The sequence below is a fragment of the Perca fluviatilis genome, chromosome 4 (assembly GCF_010015445.1).
Source record: "Perca fluviatilis chromosome 4, GENO_Pfluv_1.0, whole genome shotgun sequence".
Taxonomy (NCBI): Eukaryota; Metazoa; Chordata; class Actinopteri; order Perciformes; family Percidae; genus Perca; species Perca fluviatilis.
In genome coordinates this window covers 41,772,665-41,783,185 of record NC_053115.1, presented here as the reverse complement: position 1 = coordinate 41,783,185, position 10,521 = coordinate 41,772,665, and positions in this window count along the sequence as shown.

The window sequence follows — 10,521 nt, the reverse complement described above, 5'->3', positions numbered from 1 at the left end:
TACATTACGACCCCGTCGTCTTGTTTTGCTCAGGTCGAATCCAGCTTCATCAATGAAAATGAATTCATGAGGCTGTGCAGCTCCATCCATGGCCAAGATTCTCTGTAACAAAAACAACAAACATAGTACTGTACTACAGTGCTACACATACAGAACCCTCACCCCATCACACAGGTACCTGTGTAGCTCTCCGAATGGATCTATGTGGTACTGATATGGTACATATTCAGCTGCTACTGGATTTCACCAATACTGTATTGTAAATGTAAAGGACAGTTACACTTACCCGTACATATTCAGCTCGAAGTCCTTTGACCCGGACACTGTTCCCACCTTCATGGTGATGTTGTGTTTTCCCAAGATGCGTCTGATGGTGGTGATTCTCACATGGTTTATGTTGTTGAACACTTGCCTGTCTGTAAGTATTTTCTGTCGTAGCTGGTGGAGACGGATGGCATTGTCTGCCCTCACTAGGTCCACAATGGCAAGCTCCTGCTGTTGTGTGAACAGGCGTTGGCGTCCTCCAACAGAAGGTCTTCTAGTCATTCTAGAGAAATACAACCACAAATTGTCATCGGTTTGCTTCTTTTTCTTACAGTACTTTACTGTATATACTGTATCATCCACTGTACTGAACCATCTCAATATAAGTAATCAGGGTATGTTTCACAAAAACTACCACTTTGGCTGCAAAAGGAGCATTAGCACCCTGCAATACCCTGTACATGTGATGTGGTAATGTGATATACTGTAGTACCGTGCTGTAAATACCATCTGAGCAGAGTAGAAGGTAGAGAGGTGAAGACATACCTGTTTTCTAGTCGGAATGTTCTTATTACAGATGCCACTGTGAAGCGGCTTAGATGTGGGTCGACTCTCTGCCCAGCTTCCCTCATAGTCAGGTCATGGTTGATGACATGGTCCACCAAAGTTGCTCTTATATAATCATCAATAGGGGTCCTCTTCCGACCTTGACCTTGACCTTATCCTCCTCCTCCTCCTCCTCCCTCCTCCCTCCTCCTCCTCCTCTTGCTCTACCTCTGCCTCTTGCTCTCCCTCCATCCATGCTTGCAAAGTTCTTGAAATGGCTAAACTGAGGGCTTTTAGTAGCTGGCTGATTGGTGTTCAGTTTTGCAAGTAAGTGCCTTCAGGTGTGTATTTGAGTGGTTGCAATTACCCGATGTGTTTTGTATTTTGGATACATGTGTTTTCCAAATGGCACCCCTGAGATTTCATTTTTGAACGAAGTGTCTTCTGTTTGAAATAGAGTGTAGTATGCAGGACCAAGTGTGTTGCATAAAGGAGTAAGTGTGTTGCAGAATTGCAACTAGAGTGCAAAGCAGCGCTTTTGTTTAAGGAATGGGTACATGTGTTTGAGGTATGGTAACAAAAGCTTCAAGTTGTGTTACTTTAGTCTAAGCATGGGTCTGTAGTGTTCAAGCAACGGGCAAAAACTGTAATAAGTGAAATGGATTGCCTGTGCCACAGCTATGCTACACTTTTATACGGGGTGGAAAATCAATATTGCACACCAATACCTCAAATATGTACCTGCTTGCCTAACTTGCACACCACCTAACCTAACTTGTTCCACTAGTTCCAACCCTCATACAGTTTAATTCAACCCTGCGTTGATATGCCACAACAGACACAACAGAGCCATGCATGTAATGTCAGATGTTGCTTGATATGGTCCTGTACCTGTAATTTAATGTAACAATAAAGGAATCTTGAATTGTGTGCGGCTGCCCATTTAAAGTGTGTCCCCTCCTATGAAAGTCATGCCTACCGACAAACTGTATGGATATCTGCAACATTATGTTTATTTGAGAAATTATCTGTGATTTCATTTCAAAACTGAAGGAGTAGGCTTTTCATAAAAGGCTGTTAATCCACTTAAAAACGTTGGAGTCTTCAAATACAAGCTCCAAACTGTTTTAGGCAAGGCTCAGTGAATGTCATGAAAATAAGCAATTCAGAAATTTGGGGAAGTTTTTACTGTTTTTCCCAATTCCCCACAGTCAGAAACTACAGTATTTCTTTATTGCTAAAACACTAAACCCCATTCTCTGAACCCAATGCTCAGTTGCCTAAACCCATTTGTCGAATGAGTCACTTTGTAGGCAAAACCTTAAACAAGTTCAGGTAGTTAAGACACTGTTTGCAAATCTCATCCACTCTTTTTGCAAAACTCTAAACACATTCTCACTCACTAAAACACATTTTGCACTGTTGCAAAATGGTAAACACATGTGGCAAAAGTTAAACACAACTACAACACAGCTGTCATCGTTTACACACAACAACTCAAAATTGTTCACACTTGTTTCTAATGATGTGATTAAATCAGTTGTCTAGAATATAAGCCAGTTCAGAGTACACAGGTGGCCCAGGTACGTTGAATGTTGATACCACAATGGATGGAAACAATGTGAGAGGCAGAGGAGGAAGAGGAGGAAGAGTTAGTGTAAGAGGTGGTGGGCGAGGAGGAAGAGTGCAAGGACAACGAAGAGCAAGACCAAGAATAGTAATTACAGATCAAATTCGGGCAACTGTGATAGACCATGTTCTTGTTCATGGAATGACAATGAGGGAAGCAGGACAAAGAGTACAACCCAATTTGACCAGATTCTCTGTGGCCACCATAATCAGGACATTCAGAAAAGAGAACAGGTAAATGTATTGTTTTTCTAATTTGTGCGACTGAAAGTTTACTGTATACATTTGATATAGTACATCCGTTTGTCAATAGAAAGGGGACTGGGGAAAAAAGAAAAAAAAAATTACAATATATTTTACATATTGTTTCTGTATGTATACATTTGTAAGAGCATTTTCCCTTTTGTAGATTTGCAAGACTACCAAATGAGGGTGGAAGGACTCCTTTGTTCTCCCAACAGCAAGAGGTTCTCATTGTAGATATGGTCCGTCAAAACAATGCCATCCGACTGCGTGAAATACAGCAAAGAGTTGTAGAAGACAATGTAAACTTTAAAGGAATCAACAGTGTCAGCCTTTCTACCATTTCCCGTGTCCTCCATCGCAACTTCAACTCCAGGGTACGCATGAAGCGTACCCTGGAGTGTACAGAGTACCCTTTGAGCGCAATTCAGAAAGGGTCAAAGATCTACGACATCAGTATGTGCAAGTAAGTGTACACTTTCAGCACTGATGCTTACAGTACAAGTTTCTAGCCAACAGTTATTGTCCTATACTGTTACTGTAACTGCACTATATTGTAGTGTATGTAAATCAGGAGTGCATATACATACACTTTTGCAGAAGTATGTCTTTCTGTAACACTTACTAAACAATGTATTCATCTCTTTTATATATAGAGGGTGTTTGAAATGGATTCCATGGAAAGGCCCCATGAATATATTTTTGTAGATGAAGCAGGGTTCAATCTGGCGAAGAGGAGAAGGAGAGGGTGGAACATAATTGGCCAACGTGCCATTGTGGAAGTCCCTGGCCAGCGTGGTGGCAATGTCACCCTATGTGCAGCCATAAGCAATGGGGGGGTTCTCCACCATCATGCAACCCTGGGGCCATATAACACTGACCATCTTCTTACATTTCTGGGTGGTCTTCGGGATGTTTTGTTTTGAACGTGAGCAGCAAGATCATCAGCAGGCAGTGCATCCTGTCTATGTTGTGGTTTGGGACAATGTCAGCTTTCACCGTGTGTCATACGAAACGTGAGTGGTTCAACATCAACCAGCGATTCGTGAATGTTTGCCTTCCACCATACAGCCCTTTCCTCAACCCAATAGAAGAGTCTTTCTCTGCGTGGCGATGGAAGGTCTATGACCGTAACCCATATACAAGGGTAAATCTTTTACAGGCAATGGAATTGGCCTGTGGTGACATAGGTGTGGAGTGTTGTCAAGGCTGGATCCGGCACACGAGAGGGTTCTTCCCCCGTTGCCTAGGAAAGGACAACATTGCATGTGATGTGGACGAAGTCCTCTGGCTGGAACCAGCACGAAGACGGGATGCTGAGGCAGAATGAGTCTCTCATTGACTTTGATTTTGCAATTGCACAATATTTTGTGTAATACGCTTTTCATTTAGAGTTGTCTTTGTTCTTTGGGCTTACTTTATTTTTATGCTGAAAATACAGAAATTCAATACTGTATTACTTGCAGTACTTACAGTATGCAATATATTTGATGTACTGAGTTGTGAATTATTTACTTTTATTTATGGCAAAATTATTTTCTATATGCAATAAACATTTTTTTCTCTGTAACTACATGCCCTGGACGCTGTGTTCTCAATTTTTTGATGTAGTGTCTAATGAATGCTTGTTTATATATTGACTGGCTGTGTTTATGTTTTGAAAGCATTGTTTGATTTTGAGCACAGATCAAATGGTTTTGAGGCAAGTGTTTGATTTTGCCAGAAGAGTCAGGGGTTTTGTGAATGTAGTTTAAAGACTGGGTTTTGTTATAAGTTTTTTTGAGAATATGGGTGAAGTTTTCAAGAAATGTGTCTTAGCAATTGTGAAATACTGTAATATACAGACTTTTTTATGTATTTGATGTACTTCAAATAGAATATGTAGCATACATGTTCTTTTCCTTATGAAGTTAAAATTGTTGTTAAAAATTTCTCTTAATATTAAGACCCAAAGTGAGTCGCAGTGTTCAACAAAATGCAAGGTCATTGTGCAGTCTGCTGCTCCCTCAAATCATTTTGCCTCTCCCCAATTTCTACAGGTCAAAGGGAACAAAGAGTTTGTCATGGGCTGAGGTAATATACGGCGAATAAAGACAGGGAGGACACAGTATGAATAAAGCTTTACATTGGTGTGCTATATCTTTTTAATTTAGCAATACATGCAATGTGTGAAAGATTGGGAAGGGATGCTAGGTTCAACAGTTCAACCAAGGCTTCTAGCATCAACGTGAACATTGATAATCTGGACGTGAAGCGATGTAAGACATTAAAATGGTTGAAAAAACAGAAATGTAAACAGAAATAGTCTCTTTAATCTATGTGCTTCAGAAAGCGCACAGATTCAAATAATTGAATGTTGCACAATCATTGGATGAATCATGCCGGGCAGAGACGATCTTGACCAATGATATTGTTTGACTTCATGGGGGGCTGTGCTAACGTCAAACTCGTCTCGACGCAGAGACAGTGTGGATAATAACGTGCGCAGGAGTCAGGACATTTTACGGTGATTCACATTCAGCTTTCACTGAAGGTAAAGTAATACTTTTCTTTTTATTTACATGCAGTTTCCTCACGAGATATAAACTGGACAAGAGTTTACTTGCATAGCTAGGTTTCACAATTTTAACGTTACAGCTAATGTTATGTTCGTGAATTAAAATGCATTTGCTCTGCTAAGTGTTTTTAATAGTTAACAGTGGCGCGAAGAGCCTAGAAATCATTTTTTAGCCGAAATTACTGTCTTTTAAAGCTCTGCGGGCTCTGTTTTAAAGCTAGTGAAGATATCAGTATCATATGAAACTACACAACATTAGGCATCAATTAGTAACACCTATGGCATGCTAGCTTGTCAGGAAGGGGGGTAAATAATGCTCCAAAGTTAGGCTTTTTTTTGTTTGTTGCATTTTTGACAATTGACATAGTTGACATAGTTAATCCCCAGGTTCAAGCTGCAAACTTGACTGGTGGTTACTTCTGCTGTCAACAGCACAAGGACATATGGGATCTTTTATTTACACTCCTAATTATCTTGTGTTCAGTATTTATCAGTCATAATATTACAAGGCCCAGCTAATTCTAGCTAGTTGTTGTTTTTGTTGTAGGCGATAATTTGGTTAGGCTGTGCTCATGATTCATTTCCGTGTTCACCATCTTAAAAACTTCTAAACTTCTTTCTGTATGCTCTACTTTTTCGATCAATGCTGAGTTCATGCGAATCACAACAGTTCCCTTGGAGTCAAAAGTTCTTGGTGCAGTTGGACAAGCACTTCACCAAACTGCTGGAGGTCATCAGGAGCAAGGGAGGAGTTGTGAAAGAGAAGACCACCAGGACATTGCATGTTTTAGATGAGGTATCTATGAATAAGTTGTGGGATCCACGGCTTTTTTTTTTTGTAAATGTTTAATTTTAATTAATAGTAACTGTTCTTACTCAGACTGTGGATATCACCACATTATAACCCTATTTATAAGAAATCTTTGATGCTGAATTATGACTGAATTTGGAGCAGTAAACACTTATCTCCTGCATTCTGGTGTTTTTTTCTGCACCAATTTATGGTGGAAATGTCTTTATTTATGTAAGGGGGAAACACAATTCATGTGGCAAATGACAATTCAAAACCTCACACAACAGAATGCAATGCAGTAAGGCTCTCAGGCATTCTGTGTTGCTTTCAGATATGTTTCTCCTGTAGATCAACTTTTGTCAATCAACTCCTGCCGGGTCAGCACACATGCAGGCATGATTTAGTCTTGCCACCTCTTTGTGTCTTTAAAGAGGTTACTTCTCTTTAAAGGAACACGCCAACTTATTGGGACTTAAGCTTATTCACCGTATCCCCCAGAGTTAGATAAGTCCATACATACCCTTCTCATCTCAGTGCGTGTTGTAACTCTTTCCAACAGCTCCACCGGTAGCTTAGCTTAGCATGGATGCTGAAAGTAATCGGTTCCAACTAGCCTACTGCTCCCAATAAGTGACAAAATAACGCCAACTTGTTCCTATTTACATGTTGTGATTTGTATAGTCACAGGGTGTACAAATAACAAGGTCACATGACACACAGCCATCTTCAAACCGTATATAAACTGGGAACTATATTCTCAGAAAGGTGAAGCATTGGTACTCTCTGCTCAGGGCTTCTCAGGTGCTGCAAGCATATCACACCACCCAAGTAGCAGAAGTAGCAGTGCTTCGCCTTTCTGAAAATATAGTTCCCTTGGTGTTGATGGTGTTGCATCAGCTGGGCGGAGTTGATTCACTCTGCGAGAGAGTAGTTTTTTTACTGTGTGAGATCAAATTTTATGTGTCGCATGACAGCGTGTGCAAAAATTTGATTTGCGTGAATCTCATGAGACAGCTTTGAACCTGCCGAGAAATCTCGTCACTTTTAATCTAGTCACACCCCTTGTAATAAACATTTGTTAGATTTGCTCCCATTCAAGTTTTGAAAGCTTGGAGTGTATAAGAGCTTGGCACATTATGATCTAACATGAAATCTGGAAATTTCTGAAACTATAACGCATTTCTTTTCTTTTTCTTTTTTATGCAGGAAATGATGCTGAAGAACTGGAGCAGACAACCATGCCGATCTTTATCACTGGGGAGAGGGATTCTCTCCATCCACAGAAAGACATTAAAATTGTCAAAGGAAAAGAGGTCCTGAACGAGTTTGCCCTCATTTGCAACAGCTTCTGCCATGGTCTTTGGGCTCGTATACACACTCAACCTAAAATATCCGAAAAGGCTGCAGTTCACCTTTGAATTTTTGCAAAAGTCCTGATGGAACATGATCGAAAACAAGATGCCCCAAAAGTCAAAAGACTGAGCACCCAGCTGTACAGCACAGAGTATGCAGAGCTGAATTGCACAATTGATTTTATTTTCCATTTGTGGTTAAATTTGATTGTTTCTACAGCCAAGACGTTGGATCCTTTTAATAAGAGGTTGCACTTACATGGCTGCATTTTCACTGCAGCATTTACAAATGTGGCTGCCCATGTTCAGAGACTACCAGCCTCAAAGGCCGAAGTAGGCCGAGCGTTCTGGACAACTGGAGAGACTGATTGCAGCGTCTGCACAAATTTGTACGAAAGAGTTTAGATTTTCAGACCAAAGGAGAGGGCCAGGAGCTTTCTATCTTGAGAACTGGAGAGATTGACACAAGTCATCTTAAAACCCTTGAAGAAAATCATTTGGATAACGTTTCCTTTCAGAAATTTTTTCCTATTTCAATGTTTCTAACTGGTGATTCCATCAAGTGACTGATACTTAAAGTAACCAACTTTGTGGGCTCAAAGTAATGTTTTAGCTATTACATATAAATTAGTTGTATTTAAATGTAGAGCTTACAGCGCTGAATCAGAAACTCTGTTAGTGTCTTAGCAGTTCCACTGTTCACTGTCTGAGGAGCAGTTCCAGAATTTGTCTCTGGTGTTCAGCTTAAAGAGACTGTTCATCATATACATTTGTGTCACAAACCGGCTCATGGCCTGTGGCAAAGAAATGAGGGGACACCAACAACAAGTATAGGCCAATCAAAAAGATACTTTATTGTAAATCAAAACTACTAACTTTAAACAAAGAAAAAGGGAATGAGGTGTGAGAATGTCATAATGTAAGGTGTATGTAAAGTGCATGGATGAATCTGTATGGGTGTAAATGACTGAGTGGGAACTAAGTAAAACTATAAAGGAACAAACAAAAACAGGATCATACCTGGAGGAGCAGAGAGAGAAAGCAGAGTGGTTAGCAACAGCTTAAATCCGTGAGCCCAGGTGGTTCCAATCACTAACGACCTGCCTGTAGGAGAACCCCCCTGCACTGCAGAGGTGGGGGTGTAACATTTGAAAGGAGGGTGTACAATACTGTCATAATAACATTTATTTGTATTTTAGGATGTTTTAGGGTGAAATGCGTTCTGTCAGGAAAACCCTTCCTAATTCAATATTACTACAAATGTGATGTCATCAACTGACAATTTTAATTATGTAACAAATTTGAGGACTCAAAGTATTTTTGTGTAAGCCATTACATCAAATGATAAAGATCAACTAAACACATGGTTCAAATGCTGCACTAGTGGTTGATATTTTCACCCTGTAGCACACACTGCCCCACCACAATCTTTGATATCAGAGTACCTTTTTTGCCATCGACAGATGTTTTTAGTATCTCCAAAGACCTCACAGATTAGGGTACTGGGTACCACATGATGTCTTAGGAGTTGTGCTACTATTCACAGCTCCATATTTGTCTTCTGATGACATCAATAGTCTTGTTTCTGGTGTTCAGCTGAAGCAGACTGTTTATCTTCATACATTTGAAACAGATGTTCAATGTTATCAATTTATTAAACAATAAATGTCAATGTGTTCTAAAGGAAAGTGTTCTGAGTAGTCATTGATCAAAATGTATTAAAAGCATTTTTTTTAAATTTGATTAACTATACATTTCAAATAATGACAACTGTTATTCTTTTATTTGAAACAACCTAAAATAATTAATTTACTCAGATGTATAAATAATTAGTTTGACCCAACCTTTAAAAAGTGGTTGTTTGGAATTAAACTTTTCAGGTTGAGCTAAATTAAATGATTTACTTTAAGTCAATATCAAATATTTTGTGTGATTGATTACTTCAATTTTTTTAAGTTGATCCAAGGTTGTTTTTTTTTGAGTGTTTGAACGGCAAACTATAAATGTAGATTAATGCGGCACAATTTGTTTTTCTGGACCTTGGACACATTGGACTTTGCACGACAGCATTTTTAACGCTGCTTTACAGAAACCAGGCCTTGTACCAGATATAGAGCCGTAACCTTCAGGAAGGGAACTGTCTTTTTCTAAAGTTAACTCAGTAGTTTTGGTGTCTGAACCTAATCAAACTGCGACCGTTTTACAATGTCGAAAGTGTTTAAAACTGTGACCGTTACCTTCTCTGGTTTAGATATGAGGATGTATTTCCAGGGGCACATTCAATAACCCTAACCTGTAGGTGATCTTCCTCTCCTTAAAAACATAAATACATTTGGACTTATTTTTACAACTAAAATAAAAAAATATTAGAGAGAAAGTAGGCTACAGATAAAGGTACCAGTACCGAATTCCAGATAATGGTGCAATTGGTACAAGCTGACCAGGAAAACTGAGTACTGAACTTGAATGTATGTTGCTTAAAAGTTATAGGTGAGTTGATTAACTGTTTTTGTTATGGACAATCGTTCCTGATGCAGACCATAGAGTGATACGTTTGAGAACCCCTGCTGTGGGACGTCTCCACAGCTAATAGCTAACAATATAGACTATATGACTAGTAAGAATGTAAATAACTGAGGCAAACTACCATCATTGTAGCTAACCTATAAGGTAACCCTAACCCCTAGCCCTTTGATTTCCTATCAAACCGCTCGATCGATGGATGAAGCGAGGAATCATCAAGATAACATTCTCATTACCTAACCATACGATAACCTTAACCATAACCCTAAGGTAGCCTTAACCCTAAGTCTAAGGTAACCGTAACCCTAGTGTAGCCTTAACCCTAAGTCTAAGGTAACCCTAACCATAAGGTAGCCTTAACCCTAAGTCTAAGGTTACGCTAACCCTAAGGTAACCTTAACCCCAAGATAACCTCAACGCTAACCCTGACCCTAACCCCTAACCCTAACCCTTGCCTTTGATTCCCACATCAACTGCCATTGGATGAAGCGGGGGAATCATCGAGACAGCTTTCTCATCACCTAACCTAAAGTTAACCCTAACCCTAAGGTAAACCTAACCCTAACAAACAACAGTTTTATTGGCCTTAGCCCGTGATGCAAAGACATTTCTTC